This window comes from Oratosquilla oratoria, chromosome 33, assembly GCF_046742065.1.
Source record: "Oratosquilla oratoria isolate Oo_2021 chromosome 33, ASM4674206v1, whole genome shotgun sequence".
In the NCBI taxonomy this organism is placed as follows: Eukaryota; Metazoa; Arthropoda; class Malacostraca; order Stomatopoda; family Squillidae; genus Oratosquilla; species Oratosquilla oratoria.
This window is the reverse complement of record NC_134809.1, coordinates 5722500-5745222: the sequence shown is the minus strand read 5'-3', so window position 1 is coordinate 5745222 and position 22723 is coordinate 5722500. Positions and strand designations below refer to the sequence as shown.

Here is a 22723-nt window from a genome sequence, read left to right as displayed (position 1 = left end):
CCACTTCATCCCGTGTTATTACACCCTCTTTCATCGTTTTTTATCCTTCTTCTTTGCTCAGAACCTCCCCCGCCCCTCCCAACCCCCGGCTATTAGCTTTTTCCCTCCCCCTTCTTTGTCAAGCCACCTTTTCTCCCCAACCCCACCCAAGACCTTCTGTGAACTCGTTCCCACCCATAGCTTTCAGTATACCTTTCAATTTCATCACCGACGTCACCTTAACCCCCCTCCCCCTCCTATTCTCCAGCCACAAGTGGTCAGGACAGGACGGCGCAACCCAGAAAAGAGAAAGTGAGTACGAGTTCAAGCGTGTCTGCGAGCTTGTGTGGATTGAGGACGAGGAAGGTAGGTAGGTAGGTAGATAGGTGTGTGTGTGTGTGTGTGTGTGTGTGTGTGTGTGTGTGTGTGTGTGTGTGTGTGTGTGTGTGTGTGTGTGTGTGTGTGTGTGTGTGTGTGTGTGTGTATTCACCTCGGATCTGCTGCAGTCTGTCGAGACAGCCAGACACCACCCTACGGCAGTGAGCTCAGAGCTCATTATTTGCCGATCTCTGGGTAGGTCTGAGACCACTCACACACCACACACCGGGACAGCAAGGTCACAACTCCTTGACTAACGTCCCGTACCTACTCACTGCTAGGTGAACAGGGGTTACACGTGAAAGGAGACAAACCCAACTTATCTCCGCCCGGCCGGGGAACCGAACCCCGGTTCTCTGGCTTGTGAGGCCAGTGCTTTACCAATCCGCCACCGAGCCGTGTGTGTGTGTGTGTGTGTGTGTGTGTGTGTGTGTGTGTGTGTGTGTGTGTGTGTGTGTGTGTTTAACTAATTGTAGTATACAGGAAAGGAGCAACGCTCGTCGGGTTCAGTCTCCTATTCTCTAATGTACCTAGACTCAAATTCATATACAGTTCTTACTTAATCTATATCTTTGATTCCCAATTATGTTTAGATTTGAACTGGTGTAGTGTGTGTGTGTGTGTGTGTGTGTGTGTGTGTGTGTGTGTGTGTGTGTGTGTGTGTGTGTGTGTGTGTGTGTGTGTGTGTGTGTGTGTGTGTAAGTGTGTGTGTGTGTGTGTGCACGCACGCACGTGTAAGAGAGATTGCCTATGCGTGAAATAATCTGTGATAAAGATAGTCTGTAAGTGTGTTCGAGAGAATACGTGCGCGCGCGCGTGCGCATGTGTGGTGCGTTGGGAGGGGAGGTCTGGTAGAGGATACATCCTGTATAGGATGGACACTAGAAGGGAAAAGTGGTGGCTGGAGTTGAAGGGCACGAGGTGTTGGAGACAAGAACCATGGGCACAGATCGACTACATAACCCAAATCACCGAACAGCTCCAAGTAGCCTTACAATGAGGCAATTTATCCCCAAGTTGTTTAAGAATAGAAGAGAGGCTTCGGGAAATATAACCCATAGTTGTCAAGAGCATGGCCATCTCTGAATTGTAAGTTTTGATCCAAAGAAGACGATCCTTCGAGTATTGCAGATCAAAATGTCCATCACCATGAAGAATAGATAAATGAAAATCTAAAAATAAAGTTTATGATTCTGACGTTCGTTGAACAAATCTTGTTCATGGCCGCGTGTTAACATGTCAATAGTTTTTCTGCAAATGTTTACGATTTTTTTTAAATCAATATTCGGCACACTTATGAATATCTATAGAGAACGGAAACAAACTAATTTGGAGAGGTCGCTTGTATGACAAATGCATCTGACTAACAACCACAATACAGAAAAAAAATGTATGGAAATACATCTTCAAAAGAGGATACAAGAATGATAAACAATCTTGGCAAAATCACGTTTGGATGGAATGTTTTAGCATGGAACGAAATAAACAAAAAATATGAACAGACATTAAGGCACAAGTGTAAAGAAAGAACAAACACACGGGGACAGTTTTCTCCAGAACAGATGTTTTTGCGGTCAAAATGCCCAAAAACACGGGAATGTTTACATGGGACAAAATCCCGCCCATGTCCCCACCCGGCCCGGCCCCCTCTGAGCCCCCGACTGGGTGAGGCTTATTTTCCAATTCCTCCCAAATCCTCCTCCCGTGGCGCCCAATTTCACGCCGAGGACGAGTTAGGCACGCTCGCCCTTATGAAAAAAGAGTCCTACGGTGGGTCAACCTCAAATGTATACCCGGTATATATACACATACACGTACACACGCACACACACACACACGCACACACACACACACATTCCCAAAAGTTGGAACTGTACAAATTTGAGGCAAGGTACGACAAAATGAAGAGTAGAGACGGGACCCAACGAGCGTTGCTCATTCATTGTATACTACAATTAGGCAAACATACACACCAACACACAATGTTGAAAATAACCCAAGATAACATTGATGTCAGAAAACGCGAGTGCTAAGAATAATGTTAAGGACGAACAGACTGTTTTCTGTCCTCTGCATCTCGAATCTGAAAGAGAGAGTGGAGTGATCCTTCAGCTTTCTACTGCGGACTCTGTCGAGAGGTTTTACGACTTCTCTCAGCGCTATGCCATGAACGTGACTCGTGTCTTAATGGGAGCGGTGACGCAACTAGACTGCAAATAATGTGCAGTGCAAGGTTCCACCCGAGGATGCAGAGCTTAATAGTTAAAGAAAGCGGAGAAGAGCAAAAGACGATAACAAATGGTAAAATATAATAATAAATAAACAAGTAAATAAAGGAAAATGTACATTTTGGGCACCACACAAACATACAAACCCACGTATACAGATTGATTTATGAAATTTTTGGCTCGAAGGCCAAGCGCCGGAGCCGGTAGGCCATTCAGCGCACCACGTATACAGAGACTAGTTTAATATAGTGTGTGAAATAACCAAGAAAGCCAGAAAAGTGGCTTGGAAAGGATGAAACAAAAAAGAACAATAACATTATGAAAGGATACAAAACTGCTAGAACTTGTAACACGAGAATCTGTAGAGAGAGACAGAAGATCCTTGAAAACAGTATTACTGACAAATACAAGGACGAACAACTTGTTTATGTGATAATGATGAGACACAGGAGGAATTCAAATTGAGAATAAATGAAAAAAAATACAAAACATAAAACAACGAGCAAAAATCGCTCTTCAGTTTTCATAGAAATTATTTTGTATCAAAGAAAATTACCTCTAGGGAGAAACATTAGGTTGTAGGAAAAAATGTAGAAACAAAGACGTTAGAAAAGTTCTTGGGCCTAAATGCACCTCAAAATGGATATTCAAGGACTGGAAAAAAGTTAATAGTATCAAATCATAAAGGAGAAACCAGTACAACACACATCAAAATCAGATTTGTAAAATCTATACGAATTAAACATCTTATGGGAAAAAAATTGTGAATAAGCAATTTACTTTTAGATATGGAAGATCATGTGCACAACAGTGGTTGATGGGCTTCAAGTGAGGGTTGGGTAGTGTGTGTATACCTGGATATAAAGAAAACACTTGAATTATCCTACAGTCTTATGGAAACTGAACACACCGAAGACAAACGTACTGAAGGTCCCTTGGTTGGATGAAGAGTTTCCCGTAAGCCAAGTCTATTAAAACAGTAGTAAAGGATATGTCAGGATGAAGAATAGTAGCCTGCAAAGCTCATCTAGGGAGATGGCGATGGAAGAGGGAGGGGCAGGGGAGGAGGAGGAGGGAGGTGGATAGTGCTGCGAACGACGAGGGGAGCCATCCTCCCATTAAGAGCTAATGAGAGTGGAGATTGGGGCAGAGTGGTGGTAATGGTGGGAGACGCTGTGATGGGCGAAATGATGAGGTGGTGGACTGGTGGTATAGAGGTGGTGGACTGGTTGTGGTGATTGGTTGGTGATAGTGTTTGGGTGGTGGTACTGGTGGAGGCTGCTGTCGTCTTAACGTTTGACAACACTTTGTTGGTATTAAGTGACAGTAATAGTGGAGATGGTGATGATAGTGAGGATGGTCAGATTGACCAAATAGTCAATATTGTAATGAACGTTTGGTACGTCGCATACAATAAATCTTATCTCCTGACAACAATACACCAAGGCACCACCCGGAGATTTCGATTTGGTTAAGATACTTATCTTGTTAGATATGTACACACAAGTGAAAGTTGAGTGTGCGTGTACGTGTACGAGTATGTATGTATGTGTGTATGTATGTATGTATGTATGTGTGTATGTGTGTATGTGTGTATGTGTGTATGTATGTGTGTATGTATATATGTATGTATGTATGTATGTGTGTATGCATGTATGTGTGTGTGTGTGTGTGTGTGTGTGTGTGTGTGTGTGTGTGTGTGTGTACGCACACACACACACACCAGATGAACTTAAATTTATTGGATTCTATTTTATCCAAACGCTTATTACACTCTTAGTATTTTCATCGTTATCATGGTCATTTACATGTATCATTCTTGTTCTTTCAGCTTACATAGAGCTTCAACTACTTGTGTATCGAAAAGTAGTTTCATTTTATATTGCCGACGACAATAATTATTCTGATTGACGAACCCCGATGCTAACTGTTGTTCAAACGAACAACTTATCTATTCATTTGCTGACCCATGTTATTGGTGGGTGTGGGGGGAAGTGAACAACGAAGGATAGTGCCTTGTTCACATCGTGTTATGATCGGATGAATGAATTTACGTTTTTGAATGAAGATGGTACTGTTTCTGCCTTACCCCAGGATTTGTTCCCACAGACCAGACCACCTATCCATTCCCCGGACTTGTTCCCACATACCAGGACCCCAATCCCCCCGGACTTGTTCCTACAAACCAGGACCCCAATCCCCCCCGGACTAGTTCCCACAAACCAGACCCCAACCCCACTCCCCGGACTTGTTACTACAGACACCAAAACCCCTCCCCCGGACTTTTTCCCACAGGGCCACCGGACATCTTCCCACACACCATATTTTTGATTGAAGATTTTCCATACACCTAAATCTATGAGTGCCGGTTTAGTATGTGGCCTACCTTTTGGGTGTGACCCACGATTTTTTTTTCTATGGTACAGTATGTGCCCTACCTATTCAACGCACCCAGCTCTGCAGGTTAGGTTAGGTTAGGTTAGGGTTAAATGAAAACATTTTTAAAGTATTGTCGTTTGTTTTATTTTTCCCTGGGCTAGAACATTCAAATAAGGTAGGCCACATACTAAACCAGTTTCAAAAAGGTAGGCCACATACTAAACCGGCACCAATCTATGACCATACCTTTCCATGCGCAAAATGTGCTGCGTCACAAATGAAAGAAAACAGAACGAAGGAAAATAATTTCAAAGACAAAGGATAGGGAGGGAAATGGCGGCGGCGGCGACAGCACCAACGACCTCAACATCTTATCGCTGACGACTTCCAAGACATCGTGAGAACGGAAGGCGACACTGGGGAGTCTAAGGAGAAAAAAGAAAGAGTGGAGGGGACAAGGAGGAGATAAGGAAGGGGAAGGGGGGGGATGGCACTGATATACCTGATAAACAAAGGGGAGGGGAGGGCTGTGGAGTGTAGGACTGTGGAGCGTAGGACTGGGGAGGGAAGGAGAACGGAGGGAAGGAAAGGGGAGGCAGGGCCATCAAGGAACGATAGAGAAGAGCCCTGTAAGGGAGACTGAACGATAGACGTGAGACTGTTACGCGAGAATACGGGAAGGAAATGGAAAGGGTAAAGGACAGGGAGGAGAGGGAAAGAGGATAGATAATGGAAAGGGGGAGGTATGCTAAGGAAGAATAGGGAAATGTAAGGCGAAGAGGGAAGGCAGGATAAGGAAGAGGAAAGAAGAAAGTGAAGAGAGGTAAGGAAGACGAAAGAAGGAAGTGAAGAGATAAGGAAGACGAAATAGGAGGTGAGAGGTGAAAGGGGAAGATGGAAGGAATGGAATGAGGGAACGGGGAAGGGGAAGAGATGGGGACTGGTCAAGGCAAAATGGAGTTAAACAAGCAAAGGTTAGGCAACCACAAACTAGGTAAGGTAAAGTTAGATCGATTATGTTGGGACGTTCTGTTAATAGCACACAAACTAACGACATCGTTGTGCAGACAGAAACCTCCTCTTCTCCGTGGCGTCGACCGCGATGCAGGTCCCATGAAGCCGCCGCGGGGTTAACAGACCGGAGACAGACGGACGGACGGACGGCCGCGCCTTCTTGGTGTTGTGCAGTGCGGAGCGGGAGAGACGGAACGCTCGCGGAGGGGAGAGGGAAGGTGGGGGGGGGGAGAAGAAGCGTAACGAGCGTAACGTGTGACGCGTGACACCGCGATGGCGCCCTGAGACGGTGACGCAGCATAACTGAGTCACATCCTGGTTGGCCGGGTGGGACTTGGGGGTGGTTAGGTAGCGATAGAGAAGGAGCGACCTTAAGGGTGTTCCATAAGTCGGGGTGATAATAGAAGGGAAGATAGCGCACGGGAGAGGTAGTAGTGCGAAGAACTGTATTCTGGGGGAGAGATTGAACAGGCGAGGGAAAGAGAGTGTGGTCACTGTCAGTATTTTTAGTGAATTTCAGATCTGTGCATCGAGTAGTGACGTTTGTAAGCAGATGTGAATGGAAAAAAGAATATTGCTATGACGACAGTATAGCATCTGAAGGGATATGAATTCACATCAGCAAGATGCTGACTATATTTCAATTATTTCCTCCCAGAATCTATCCCCGTGTTCGTCATAATTGAGCCAACTCTTGAAAACAGACGAGACCCTTATAGAAGAAAGAATAAGACGTGAGGATGCGGATACAAGTGAACTTCTCACATAAGCAACTGCGATATCATGGTAGGAATAGCTGTCCGGTTCTTTGTAGAGGAGAAAAGTTAATAAGGCAGAATAGTCAGTAATGGCAGCAATGAACGGTGCAAAGGCAAAGTTGAAACTTGTACACAATTATCAAGACAATGGGATTCACTTCTTGCGTGCATGCTGGGCACACGACGACGCCAGGCATGGATATTCTTAACATTGTTCTATCCAGCCTCATTTTGGCCTCATTCTCTCACTTTCAGTCCCCATTGTCGACCTCAACACTTTCAGTTCCCGTCTCTATCTACCTACTTGTCTACCTTTATCTACCAGCCTCTTACACCCATCCCAATTTCGCGGAGAGGCCAGTAACTTGCAACAACAAAGAACCAAATCCAAAATCCTTCACGTGAAGATCAATAACCAAATGCAACGTCGAAGGACGTAGAAGTTGGTCCGGCGTCTCTAAAGACGCCAGAACTGGGATGTAAACATTGGAGGACGTCATCGAAGACATACAGGGTCAATGGACTTTAGAGTCAGTACCAAGTCAAGGACAAGTGATGTTCAAACACGCAAACAAATGAATAAACAAATAAGTAAATAAAGATAAACAAACAAGATAAATAAGATTTCATCTGTCACGTTTAATCGGGCGCAAGAAATCTACCTCTCGTTGAAATGAACGAATAAAGAAAGGAAAATCTCGAGTTTCTGAACCTCCATTACTGAAAGGTCTGAAACCTTTCGTACGCATGAGTAGACCCCGGACTTCGAAATGATGGGGTCATTTATCCTAATCACCATCCTATCTAATTACCACCCAATCCCTCCGTTAATTACCTAACGCGACACCACACTAACTCCGCCTCTAATTACCCCCCATACCACATCCTTTATTACCCCTTTCCGTCCCTATCCCCCTGCGACCTTTCATTACCTTTCCCATTCGAAGGAATCCGTGGCAGCCGGCACCTGTGCCCTTTGTGCCAGGAAAGCCTCTGCAAGTGGTAGTTGCCGTTGGCCGTGATTACTTCACGTACAACGCAGCGTGGCTATCAACTAATTTCGATCGTTATTTTCTCTTCAACGCTGTTAAAGTTAAATTAAACTCACTCCGTCTCGTTCACAAATGTTGGTAGAATAATCTGCAAATCTTAACCCCACGATTATGTTAAAAAGACTCCATAACTGCATAAAAATGCCTGGTGAACAAAGTAGAATAAACATACAAGATTGAAATGGAAGGAAACTAACTCAATTTTTTTCGTGCATGTAGACATTTCTTGTATAGCAACTGTGACACCATAGGCCTTGAAAAGTTGCACGACATGACGTAATAGATCAATGATGGACATTTCTTCAGCGATGCGAAGAGATTGAGACGGTCGAGGGGGAGAGAAGGACGAGGGGGATAAGGGGAGTGGGAGGGGGAGAGAAGGGTGAGGGGGGATAATGGGAGTGGGAGAGAGAACGAGGGAGAGGAAGTGAAAGTGCCGGGGTCACTGCTTGCCCTCTCTGAAGAGGGACTAAGTGATAAATACTTTCAAGTCTAATCGTAAACTGAAGACAAAAGTAATCTACAGAGGCTGTAATCACTGACAAATGTGTCACAGCTCATCACCAAAGACTGAACAACTTCAAACTTTTAAAATTTCATGTCTATCTGAAATAGAATGGACGACTAAAAATGCAAGCCTTGGTCCTAGACGGTGATACGAGAATAACAATTTGGCATAAACACGACGAGTTACTAAAAAATCGCGTTAGATGACTCGTGTTTGGCGAGATTCTGCGGTAGTTCTTGAGACAAAAATACAGGAATCTAATAATCATGCCCTACCATGTCCTATTGATGACTGTGCGTGTGTGCGCGCGCCAGCGTATTGAATCTAATTGCATTTACCTAATTGTAGCATACAGGAGAGAGACAACACTCACGAGGTCCTGTCTCCTAATCTCCAATTACCATACTTAGTGTTAGACGTGTCATCGAGCTTGCGTGCGCAGCTGTGCAAGGAAATGCACGTGTTGTTCTTGTACGTGCGTAGTTGCACAAACGGATGTGCGCATTTGCGAGCGCGAGTGTTAGGGGGGAGTTTCATAAATTAGGAGCCAAGTGTAGTGGAGTACGCCCACTTACCCAGCAGGCAAGAAGAATCCGTGCTAATCATAGGGATCCCGTATTAAGATCCCCTCACCCCCCCCCCACCCTTAGACTGCGAGAACCAGTGTACAAGGGAAGGCAGGCAGTAATCCGACCAGAAAGCAGCCTGCGTGACCCAAACCAGAGCTTAAACTGGTTCAACTTGCTGTATTCCTCTGAAGCAGCGAGGCATACCCTTTCGCCAGATCCTGCCAAGCTTGCCGTCTTCTTCATTCACGGCTCTCGATTTAAGCTCACGGCGAAGGAGAATGGGAAAACTGCTCGGCGCGGGGCAGACATCCTTCCTGGAAACCCGCCTCGGGGTAACTAGTTCAGGCGGGCGACAGTCGCCGCGTCCCGATCCACACTAATCCTTCACTTTCTCCACTTCCAATCCCCTGGCTCGCTCTCTACACACGACGATCTTCTCCACGCTAAATTGACTAGAAATCGTCCCTAAAGCGAGGTGGAGTTCCACAGCCTGAGCACTGTTGTTTGAGGCTACACGACGGGAAGTCCGTGCCAGTATCACGATCACAATTTCGGACGCAGCGTCGTTACTCCGCGCTATGCACAAAAGATTTCCAGAGGGACGAGGAGACCCCAGCCATTGCCGCCGCCCAGGGTCTGTAGGGGACCACCATGGAGGGGAGGAGAGAGAATGAGGAGGAAGATGGCGAGAAGAGCAAGAGGAGGAGTAGAAGAGAAAGCGGGAGGAAGGCATTATGAATGAAACAGGGGAAGAGAAAAGGAGAAAGAACGTAGAGGGGAGGTTGAAGTAGATCGCAGAAGAGGACAAGAAACGGTCCACTGAGGTAGGTCGAGTGTAAACAGAGCGAAATGGGCTTAGCCAAGCCCGCCATACATACATACATACATGCGCATACATACACACGTACACGCGCATACGCAGTCATCAATAGGACACGCGCACACATACAGAGACATACACAGGCAAACAAGCAAGCAGGCAGACAGACACACAGACCCACATACAAAGATCTGTTAAGGCTGCCTTTGGGACCGTGAAATGAGGACTAATATGCGTGCGAACAGGGAGGAGTCGAAGGGGCTGTAAAACTGGTCATAGAAGATCCAATAAGTGCAGAAGGAAAGAAAAGACGGTCAACCATCCCCCTACTATTCACGACTTGCGTAGTTTCTGGATCCCGTCAAGAGACTCTGTTTGGTCGAGGAACGCTCCCACCCGGCGCTCCAAAAGTGTTTAAGTTAACAAGATTAAAGAGTGCTGGAGAGAAGACTAAAATGCTTGTGTGGGGGAAAAGGAGCGTTTATAGTTACCGAAAACAACGCCGTTTGCAAAGACCTGTGAGCTATCACAGGAATCTGCAATACCACAGCGAACTACCATTGCTCTGCCACCATCACGTAAATTGACATTTCATTCAGGTCTTTGCAAACTGTGTTGTTTTCGGCAACTATAAACGCCCCTTTTTCCTACACAAGCATTTTTTTCTCTACAGCCGCCTTTACTCTTATTAACTCAAACACTTTTTGATATAGTGTCGTTGGGGGTTATGTTTGCAGAAAACTCAATGCGGGTGATGACTGGTGATACCGGTTTTGTCATTCCTGTGTACCTATGGGTGCGAGTTACGAGAAGGGTGGAAAGGGTGGAGGGTGAGTGAAGGTGCCAATCCAGGTTCTCCATCCCTCCACCTTTGTCCTGAACGAGTAGAGGGTGGGGGGGGGGGGTATCTTGCGAGGGAGAAGAGACAAGAGAAGAGAACATGAGAAAAGGAAAGCGAGATATTGAGCGATCAAAAAACAAGGACGAAAGAGAAAACACACAGATAGAAGAGGGACTGTCACGACACATAGGTAAGATGAAAAAAATCCCATTGAGAAGGTAAACGGATGAAGAATATAATTAATTAGTGGTCGAAATATACGGCTAATTCTATTCTTCATCCGTTTACTTTCTCCGAGAGAAGGATTTTTTCACATACACACAGATAGAGAGACAGAGGACTTTATGAAGGACGTCTACCTTCCCCATCCCATCCCCCCGTTCCTTTCCCTTCCCCTCGGCCCATACCCTCCAGCCACAGGAATTCAGGAATGTTCCCACCAGCAGCGGCGGCCCGTGGAGCACAAAAGCGGACTGGAATGCCCGGCCTGGGCAGGTTCCCACCGGTTCCCACCATGGCGCCCTCAGGACGAGGGAAGCCCCCGGTACTAGTCTCCCCCCCCCCACCCACCTAACCACCTTCTTCCCTTGCCTTAGCTTAAGGAAGAAGAGGAGGAGGAGGGGGAGAACTCTGCTCCATCGACCCATCAGCCCCCAAAGGAAGAAAAAAAATAGTACAAGAGGAAAGTAGAACAAGTAAAGATAGAACTGAAGGAAAAGAAGAAAAAAAAAGAAAGACAGAGGCTAAAGAAAAAATAAATAGACGAAGAGGCCAAAAATGGACCAGGACGAGAAAAAGGAAGAAAAAGAGGACTAGTAGGACAACTAGGAGGACGGCGGCGAGGACATGGATGAAGAGACCGTGGGCAAAGAATGCAAAGAAAAGAAAACAAGAGGACAAAGAGTGGCTATTGCAGGGGACTCCGTGTGAATGAATGCGGAGAGTTGTGAAATTCAGACCTCGAAGATTAGTGTTCTTGCGGTTGTGCAAGAATTATAGTCTTTACCTGTGAACACCTCCACACGGAGCTCCAATAACGCAAACATAAGAAATAACAGAACCACCACACCGAACATCTACGGGTCTTCAGTTTTCATAACCTAACCTCCAGTTAATTTGGACTTGTAAGAGATGAAATCTCCTTACTGTTAAACGATTGTTCTAACCTGGAGATGGTCGTAAGCAACGACTGAGACCTTGCCTCTTTGTATTAATAGTTTTCACTGCAATATATCTTGCATTTCTGTATCCTTGTGTGGCACCTCTTAGGAATATAATAAAACTACAAAAAATAACCAAGATGTTAGTTAAAGCCAAATTGGCACTTTTGAAAGAACAGTGGTATTCTTAAAAAAAAAATTATATAAATCTTATATAAATCCTTGGAAGGGAAATATACAAAAATCTTACGGTGGTATTCTTATAAAATTCCTTTCCTTCCAAGGATTTATACTCAACATGTTTACACGTACGTGCACTAATATCGAAAGTTTCATTATACAAGAGAAACTACCTAACCTAAACATCAAGAAGTTCACGCAAGTTCAAACGAATTATTTGATCTGTTCTCCTCGGGACAACAGTAGCAAGAGAAGCGAGAAAGCGAGAGAAAACGGAGGTAGAAGAGTAGTTTTAGAAACATTTTTGTTGAATAGATTTGTTTAAGAATAGAACCACATTGGTGAGATCGTACCCTATACAAAGACGACGAGGACCTCTCTGTACACCAACTCCTTCAGTGGCACGAGCTCTACAGCTCAGATACCTAACAAAGAATAAACAAACCAGAAGTCTTCAACTCTGCATCCAGTTCTGAAGAACAATACGCCTGGTAACGACGACAAAACAGGAGGAAAAAAAATCTTTACTTGTCCTTTCCCTTTTGACGAACAAGACCTGGTGGCCTCAAAGCTCAAAGAACTTGAGAAACATATGCCAACTTCGTGGAGTGAATCTGTAGATTCGAACACACCGGGGCGTTGCAGACTCGCCGGTGTCCAAGTGTGTGTTTAAGGGGCGGAGGGAGGAAAGAAAGTTGAGGGAGAGGAAATGGAGGGAAAGGAACGGAGGTGGAGGTGGAGGCGGCGGTCATGGATGCGAGTTAAGAAATAAATCAAACGAGGATTGGTGTTGAGTCCAAGTAGGAGGTAGAAGAGGGTAAGGAGGAGGGTAAGGATGTGGAGGAAGAGGAGCAACAAGAGTAGAAGGGTGACAGGCAAAACCAAAAGCAGGAATAAGACGAGGAGGAGAATGTGGTGAAAGAGGAGGAGAAAGTGAAGGAAGAGGAGGAACAAGAAGAGGATGTGGATCAAAAGTACAAGAGGAAAGAAGAGGAGGAGGAGGAGGAGCAAAAGTATGAGAAAGAGGAAAGAAGAGGAGGAACAAGAGGAGGAGGAGCAAATGTACGAGAAAGAGGAAAGAAGAGGAACAAAAACAGGACAAGAATGAGCAAAAGCAGGAGCAAATGCAGAAGTAAAAGGAGGAGGAGGAGGAGGAGTGAGGGTGAGCAAGACCCGGCTGAGCCCAGCTTGGGTTACAGCCCGCGAGTTGTGTGTTCGGTGCTCGGTCACGCACATGTACACGCACGCACACGTGCACACGTTCATATATAGAGTGCGTACACAGTCACACTTTTACAGTCCTCGTAGGTGTCCATGGAAGGGCAAGAGAGTGAAGACACGAAGGAAAGATAATGTTAAGAAAAGTACGCCATCGATCGGAGACATCTCGGGAGAAGCTGACTGTGTGCAAACAAAAACTTGACCTCTAGTTATCTAATTCATTTCATACATAGTTTTCACCTCAGGAGGTTGTGTAAATATAGAAAGTTTTGTAAATGCTGCACGAACAGAAAATCTGACAATTGGGTCCGGATTTTTGTCATTAAAAATCTGCTTTGCAAGAAAACACACACAAGTGCAGGACAAAAAAGAAATGAAATAAAAAATAAAAAAGGATTTGCGTATATCATAGAGGTGCAGGCGCCCACTTGATAGAACTGCAATTATATACATGTACAATCACGAGCCTAAGTATTGACCCACCCAGAGTTTTTCACGATACAAAATTAAAATTCTCTGCCTGATAATTTTGTATAGCAATTCAAGAAAATTAGCTAAGCTGAATACTGCATAGGAAAATACACGACGTACACAACCAAAAATTATCAAATTAATAAAAAGAAAAAGTGACGTTGAAAGCTGTAGCGTGAAGCAAATTCTTCATCACGACCGTGCAGTCAGTCACCAGTCGTTGAGAGAACACGTGACAATGCAGACCCACTCATCCTTATCCCAGGCAGACTCCCGACCCATCGTCACCCTTCCCAGGTGGGAAAGAAATCATCTGGTTCAACAAAATAACGAGTAAGAGATCCAGTTCTATATTCACCACGGAAAGAGACTTCAAAGATATTTGGAAAATTATTAAAAGCAGCGTGGAATGACAGTGATGCAAAACAAATGTTGCTAGACAATACTACATGCAACAGGAGGATGAGGAGGAAGAATAGGAAGAGGTAGGAGATAAAGAGGAAGAGGAGGGAGAAGAAAAACTGTGGTAACAGGAACATCTAGATGTTATTTGAATGAAAACTGGTTTTAGAAAATGGATTTCAGTGAAAAAAGTAAGACGAGGCAGTCAGCTGAGGTGTCACCAGTGAAACTACCAAATACCGATATTGCTCTCAAGCACCACTGCCATACTTTGGGGAAATTCCCAGAATATCATTCTGGGGATTCTGGGGAAATTGTTATGCAAGATACTTGGAATACAGGAGGGCTCTAGACCTATCCAAGATCCTCGAAATACTTTAGGGATTTTGCAGATCACTAGAACACTTCAGGAACGTTGTTCCATGTACGATTCCTAGGGATTTCGATGTAAGAGAGCACTAGAACAATTTAGGGACTTTGCCCTATACAAGATCCCTAGGCACCCAAAGAGCGGATCCCCTTGCTCCTGTTGGAGTCCAGAGCTCATGGCCACCCAACTGGTGGCCCAAGTTGACTCCGCTATCAAAAGACATCGGTTTCGGAAGTAACCTTAGAAGCTCCACGTTCCCTTTCGTCTTCTTTACGATCAATACATTTCTTCATCTTGGGGGTCTTGTCACCATGACCGATCTCCGCCCTACGTCGCCCTCCTGTGGGCGGAAGGCGCCCGTGGGAGGTCCTCCTCGGTCGGGGACGAGGCCCCGAGGTGGTCCTCGGGACGTGGAGTGGAGGGGGAGCAACAGGCCTGCGGTCTTTAGCACGTGATCATATCGCCGGGTGGGGGAGGGGGGACGGGGGGTTGGGCAGGGTACCCTCGGCTCCCCCTCCCTCTGACCCTCACTGACACTAACAGACAAAGGTTGCACGCACGCACGCACGCACACACACACACGCACGCACACACGCACACACAGGAAATAAACGGTCACACCTACCATAAACCACCCACACCACACTACCATAAAAGAATACGAATAAACAATTTCACCATAAAAACTCGAAACCCAGTCCTATACATACCACCCTCTCAGTACCAATCTGTTACTACAAAAAGTATCACCTTCGATGCTGGTCTTAAGGCGCCTCCAGAACACTTGAAAGTTGTTTGCTCTCCTTCTTGGGAAGTCTGCCTGTGCCTCGGGTACTAAAGAACATGTTCGACCTCCCTGGTAGACCCAGTGAAGAGGCGGAGGACGGGGGCAAGAGAAGAGGATGGGAGGTGTGGTATTACAAAGACCCCGGCTGGTCAGGCCGAGGGCCGCCTGGGTTATATGGCATGGTGTCCAGGGGCCAGGGGGAGGGAGGGTGACGAGGGGAGAAGGGACAAACAGTAACCACGGGGAAGAGGGGGAAGAGGGGGAAGGGGGAGTGAGAGGGGCTTCCGACAAGGCTCAGCACAAGAGATTAACATGGAAGATTGAAAGTTTAAGGCGACAAAGGAAGTACAATGAAAAGGATATTGTCTGAAATAAGGTAGCGAGAGATAAAACAGGACTGGAGGGGTGATTAACGAAGTACCCTAGGGCTATGTACTTGCACATGCGATATTGTTGGTATATATTCGATATGATGTATGAAATATGGAACTACGTGAACTTGTTTGCTGATGATGAAACGGTCGTAAAGGAGTGATATGTGAAGACCTAGACATTGACTTATCAAAGCATCCAAAAGTTAAAGATTAAATGCAATACAAAGAATGCAGAAATTTGGAAAGAAGGCTAAAAAGAGGACGAGACAACCAGGGAGCTATAAAATGGGAGATTAAACAATCGCAAAGGCAAAGGAGAAAATGGTTTAGTCATCTTAATCAGAATATACATCTCGCCAGAGAATCTTACAAATCACGGGAGAGAAAAAAGGAGAAAACTAGAAAAATAAATTAAAATATGATTAGACTAGAATATGCAGCACTTGAAGTAAAAAAGAAAATACAAAAAATCAAGGCCTGTCTGACGGGGCAAACGAAGAGAGACTTGAAGAACCGGGACTATCCACATTGGAGAAGCGGAGAGGGGTAAAATGATAACGATATCTGGAACAGAGAAAGGAACAGGAAAAATAGATGGAGGCTGTCAGTGTGGGATGAAAGAAGGGGTAAAAAAATAGGCAGTGCCTAAAAGATGGTGAAAAAACTACTTTTCCATATAGGCGCGCCAATATGGAAGAAATAATCTAGACCAATAAATATTAAAGCAAAGATTCACAAGTTGGAATAGAGCCGGGCCTCACGAGAATAGTTCCAACACACGCACGCTCACACACACACACACGTCCAACACGTGATCCAAGACCATGGTGAATCACACACACAATACATACTAATACCTTTCTTTTTTTATCCAATCCCTTGTGTGCAAGAAATTCACGAAAACCTGTGAACTGTACCAGCTCTGTGTACGCACGCGCGGGGGAGAAGGAAGGAGGGGGGAGCTCCCCACCGCGAAGTGGTGACCCGCTTTCCAGCGCATGAGCAATGGACCCGCCCACACCATTCCCGCCGGCCTGGCCCACCACCAAGAGTGCGACATCAGCACCGCAGCAAATAACCTTCATTTAACGCGAATGTGCCGATTGGCAATTGTTATCAAATCGAGGTTCGAACGCCACAAACAGGCTTAGAATTCAACGACCTGGAAGTCCAAACACAAAGGGTAAAGGTAATGACAAACCCGGTTGGAATTATGCGCAACCTGAAGTCTTCGCTTCTTCATCCTTATCCTAAGTCTCCATTAGCTTTGCATGAAAAAAGTCCTTTCTTTTGCATAACTAGAACGAGACAATCACACACGGCTAAATACACAATGCAACTGGGCAGGACTCGAACCCACGAATTTCAGTACGTGAATTGAATTATAATATGTTGGCCAAACGCCGTTGCCTTCAGGCCATTCAGCGCATTTCTATTATTTATTATTAAATTTGTTATACTTATAAGAAAGCCGTTTCATCGTTCATTCGAATAATCATAGTTTATTAACTTCAGTATGTAAATAAACCGCCAACCACTGCTAGTCTAGTTTGAGAGCAAAAACACTCGATCTCCAAGTCTATGTATATCTATTAGAATAAAAGATAGTGGCCACAAACAAGTTTAGATTTAACTATTAGACTGAGGCTAATAATTAATCATAGTTATGGCGGCGAGGTTTATACTGAAGTTGACGTTAGACGTTTGAATCTAAATGGAGGGAGGGGGTGGAAATTAATATTTCAACTTCATTTACTATGAAGTTTCTCAGGTTTGTCCATGGCTAACGCCCGACGATTTTGGTCAGTCGTGAACCTAACCTTCCCTAAAGATGGTAAGAAAACGTGAACGCATTTTTCCTAAGGTTTTACTAAACGGTTTTCAACCAGCGAGCAATGGCAAGCATTCGGTGGGAAGGGGAAGGGGGTGGGCACAGCAGGTCAACCATGACATGAACGGTTAATTTCTTTACCTGCATCTTTTTTAATCACTAATTCAAGGAGTTTGGAGAAATCAGGAATGAAAGTGGTCAGGACGATGTTCAACAATTCTTAAAGGGAGAGGAACCATTGAGCCACCCCTACATTGTCTACAAGTCTTTTGGAATAAAGAAAAAGGAAATGAGAAAAAAAATCAACAAGTACAAAAATAAACAAACGAACGACATTAATAGGTGAAGATCTATTGTGTTATCGTATGAAAGGGGTCAGTCAATAAGAGCATAACCTTTCGATCGAATTAAAAAATTACTTGACGGCAGCAATGAAAGGATTATCACGCTCCAACTCGCTCGCTGACAAAGGAAACCAGACAAAGCTGAAAACAAAAAAGTTCCTAGAAATTGACATTTCAAACACCGAGCGAGATTGTTGAATCTGTCCCGATGTTTATACAACCTCCACTTCATAGGCAATAAATAACTATAAACAATTCACTAAACAAACGTAGGAAAAAATTAATAACGTACTCGGTGCTCTCATCCAGTTATTCGTTAGAGATATTTTAGAAACGGAAAACAGCGACGCCCAAATGATTTTCCATTTAATGGCCAATCAATGCAAACTATCAATGTGCATTATCAAAATACTTAACATTTTCCATTTAACGAGAAGTTTTGTTGAATTCATTTGAGTCCGTGAATTAATACTGTGAAAATGTCAAGATAAATTTTTATTTTCTTTTTATCAAGTTCGCATATGTGCCAACGATATCCATTTAAATTATAAATTACTAAATGTTTCTCCTCAAAAAGCACCTTTTAGAAAACAATCTATTATATTAGGTGTATTTAAAGGTCGTTCTTTCAAAACCTTTCACTGGTCCTGTCAAACTCTAAAAAGTAAAATTTTACTTTTATTTACGCACATCTAGTCTACTATCTTGTCTATAATATCTACCTGTGATTGTTAGAAAATATAGCCAATGAAGTTCGTTAAACTCTACTTCCTAACGGTATCAAACCATCGCTATGTCCGGCGAAGGGTTTTAAAAGAATATTTTGCGCCGTTGGGCGTCCTTCCCCGAGTCGACCCGAAGAGTCTTACAAAAGCGACATTACGGTGATGAAAGTTAAAACAAATCCCCTCTTCCTTCTCGCTTACAGTCCCGAGATACTTGACCGTCGAGATCATCAACGCATATACACACTGTACAAGTCATGATATATTATTCTGCTTCTGTTTATAATACTTGGTCGCCAGGAACGTCACGACATATGCAAACGGAAAACGAAAATAAACACTCAAATTGTGTTGACGACACAAGATCCTCACCAACCCATGTCCGAAATGTCAACGCCCACAAAAATGCATAAATAAACGCCCACATTCAAACCTACATAAACGTGCATACATATACACTTATGTATACATACACACGTATGAATAACTCAATTCCACGCACACAAGTTTTAAGATATGTATGGTCATTTGAGAGTAAGGGACAGGACCCTACGAACGTTACCGCTTATTTGCATACTATAATTAGACAAATTCACTGCCCGCCATAATAGCACACCCATCTTTTTCTAGTGATATTTTGGTATATCACTCAGGTCAAGGGGAAGCATTTGGACAAAGTTCATTAAAATATTATCTCAAACCCAAGCCAATTACTATACAGACACAAAATACGAGTGAGTGAACGAGTGTGTGTGTATCTATATACGTATACACGTATGTATACATGTATATACTGTATGTGTATATGTGGTTTATTCAGTTAAAGTGTAGCGTCTCTTAACTCCCAAGTCGTTGCTGTGAGGATTAACATTTTTAACTGCAGTTTGAGGACAGTTACTAATTAACGAGATTTGATAAAGTCTGGACAAAAGACCCACCATATTCGAAGGTGATAGAAACCACGATGGCAACCGAACAAAGATCTGGTCGCCATGGTTAGGCTACAAAACAGATACCATAAAGAGACCATAAAAGATTTTTGGAACCCAGTGATCCATGACCTCGGAAACTGTCCTTTCCAAACAAGAATTCCGCAATAGTGACAAAATAATATATATCATATATATGTATGTATGTATGTATGTATGTATGTATGTATGTCACTTGGTCTTTGTATGTATGTGTATGTATCGTGATCGACAGCTATTTTGTGTGTGTGTGTGTGTGTGTGTGTGTGTGTGTGTGTGTGTGTGTGTGCGCGCGCGCGCAATACGATCTTGCCTGCAATATCCCCCTTTCCTAATTACAAAAGATTATAATCGCACCATATATCGAAGTGTTTGCGCTGCCCAGAGCAGCTGTGCCCAGCCAAGCCAAACAAAGAAACGAGCCACTTGCTCACTGAGCCATTTCCTGTCCCTGACCGTTCGGGGGTCAAATGACGAGCCACCTCACGGTCCGGTGGCAAAGAGGCACTCTCCCCCCCCTCCCCCACTGCCCGTCGGGAGGCTCCCGCCCTCCAGGGGGGCGCGCCATCGCCAGAACACCCAACGGTTCAACCGGAACCCTTTTTGTTTTTGTGAACGGCGCGCGGGGTTGGGGTGGGGTGGGGAGGGAGTAGTGGAAGGGAATACTTCTATTGGCTGAACTCTCTTCTTTGTATGACGCTGTCGCGCGTAGGGTACCGCAATGTATGTATGTATGTATGTTTGTGTGTATGTATGTGTGCGCGCACTAGCTTTTGCATATGTACAGTTGTTGTATACTGTCAGGATTTATAGCAAAACGTTTTAATGAAACTACTATACTTTGATTCAAATGTCACAAATTATTTACAATGTTATCTAACAAGCAGGCAAATGTAAAACTGCCTCGTTTCCGACCAAAGATTCGTCAGCTGGGTCCTGAACAACATGCACCATATAACCATATTTACTATACCTACAATGGAAGCATGAAAATCTAATGCACTAACGAATCTTTGTCTAGTATTGCAACCCCCGCTGACAAGATGTTTAACCCAAATTTCAACAATCACCCCACTGATATGCACAATTCAGCATAACGGTTAACAAATCAACAGCCTTCTGCATTAAAGAATATGTATCAAATTAGGAATATTAGCTACAACCTTTATTATTCACACACTTTGGGCGCCTTTGCTAGTACCCAACTACCAGTCGTCAGATGGTGATTGATTGTCAAAGTTAAACAAAATTTAAGATGTGACAAGGGTGTTGATGGATTCTGAAGATAGACGCCTCCGAGGGAGACCTCTGTCGTCCGTCCAATACAGAATTAGTTCTCCCACAAATGTCTGTGCTTCTGGTCGAGGGAGGTCAACTTTCCGGGATGAGGGGGGGGGGGGACCGGAGACTGGGCGACGTCCGGACATGTGCTGACTATTATCACTACACGCCCGGAATCTTCCCATTGTTCTAGCCCACCTCACCCTCGTCCTCGATTCTCATGTTACCAAAAGGTAATACGACACTGCCCTCTGCCCTGCGCATTCTCAGCCATGTGCTAATACTTCGACGTAAAAGTATAACAGCCCAGAGAGGTTGTCTGTACACGATTTGTCCGAAGATTTCAGATTTCTTTTTCAACCCGAACTTGCTCGAACATCTCTAGTTTAGATTCGAACCTTTACACCAGATATGCGCAGACAGTTGTGGACAATTAACCTGTCCCAAACGCGCCAAGGTCATTGGATTCCTGACCGTACACAAATCTAACATGTTCAAACACGTTCCTCTATAGTATTACTTTAAAGTAAAATTAGGAGTATTCTGACCGTGCATTCTAATTTGCCACCGGGTGGCTGGGGCTCGATCTCTATCTCCGGATCGGGAAATGACAACCGGAGACTGTTCCCCTCCCCAACCTCCACATGGACACTGGTTTTAGGAGCCAACATTTCATGGAATTAATAGACACCCCTATGGATCAGAGTCACACAGTATTCTTGTGACCGGAGAAAGCTTAATCTCCACTCAAATTAATTATAATCTTTTACCTCTATCTATGAACCATTGTTATGACCACACCTATCCCTGGACAGATCTATGGAAGGGACCAAAGAATGTTGCCGGCTACTGTGGGGTTCCGGGTCCCCAAACTCGAGGTGGCAATGATGTCAGCACGGAGGGCAATGATGTCAGCACGGAGGGCAAAGGTGCTCCTTGTACTGTGTGAAACGGTTTCTCTTCTTTTGTAGAACGAGTAATTTTTTTATCCACTTGTCTATGAGCGGGAAACGTTTAACTCGACGCTTGGCTGTTACGTGGACTAGCGGGAAGAAAGGGTCTGTAGAAATATCAGAATCACGCAAACACCGTTATTTAACATGAAACTTACGTTGTCTAATAGCTCCTAAGCTAATGTAACCTAACTTGCCTAAACGTAACCATCCCATAGAAATAAAATAAATTGAAAAAATAAAAATAAATTAAGTGTGTGTGTGTGTGATCCTGGAACAGAACCGAAAGGTCTCTCCCTGAGAGCAGGTGGTCCTGTGAACCAAACATAAATCACGACTGAGGGTTAATTAAGACCCTGGAGGATACAACCCAGACGCACGGACCTTCCCGGACACACAGACCTCACCGGAACTGCCTCTTTTTAACGACCGGACAGGTTAGACCGCTTCGGGCGCGTTTTCCGGTGAAAGGCAGTTTTTGTTCACCCAAGAAACCGATTCTGGTCTGAAGTCTCTAACGTATACAAAGTCCTTTATTCGGAATTAAATCTACAAAATACTATACTGTGTTGAAAGCCGGTAACACTAATGCTTTAGTGTATAGGTAGGCTTGGTTACAATGTTCAGCTTCTAAACTGATTCCCAATTCCAGGTCCAGCGATATAGAGAAAAGCTTTGCCAATTCTGTTGGTGACCGTAGTGAAACACAATCAAGTCGACATTTCGTCTATGAACTTACCTTTTTTTATGTTGTATATTGATGTATCTATCACCCAGTTGAATCAATGCAGCTTACACGAAGAACACTTAACTATTTCAATTCTCACTTCGTTTTTCTGTCACGCTTTTTCCACAAAGTTTTGCTCACTAGGGCCCCACACCGTCCTACTTCAAGGGTGAAAGTAAACAGAAGTTCAACGGTCCGGGTCCTATATATAACCTTGCATTCTGTCGTCACGAATACGTCACTTTTTTTAATGACGACAAAGACCCAGCTGGGCTCCCATTGGCCAAAACCAGCACGGTGGTCATCCTCCGCGCGGTCCTATTCGCCGAGATGTGCGAACGTTATGACGTCATTTCAAGACGAAGCCTGATTGGCCAAGGCGTTTTCGCCGACCCCCGGCGTG

At 44.4% G+C, this 22723-nt stretch overlaps 1 protein-coding gene across 1 annotated transcript in view; it reads right to left on the bottom strand.

The window, feature by feature from the left end:
- LOC143017726 (uncharacterized) overlaps positions 1-22506 on the bottom strand; it is a 41685-nt gene extending 19179 nt beyond the window's left edge. Inside the window, exon 1 of the mRNA XM_076172511.1 lies at positions 22333-22506. The gene's annotated coding sequence lies outside the window, so the exon portion shown is untranslated. The remainder of the gene's footprint in view (positions 1-22332) is intronic.
- Between the last annotated feature and the right edge of the window lie 217 nt (positions 22507-22723).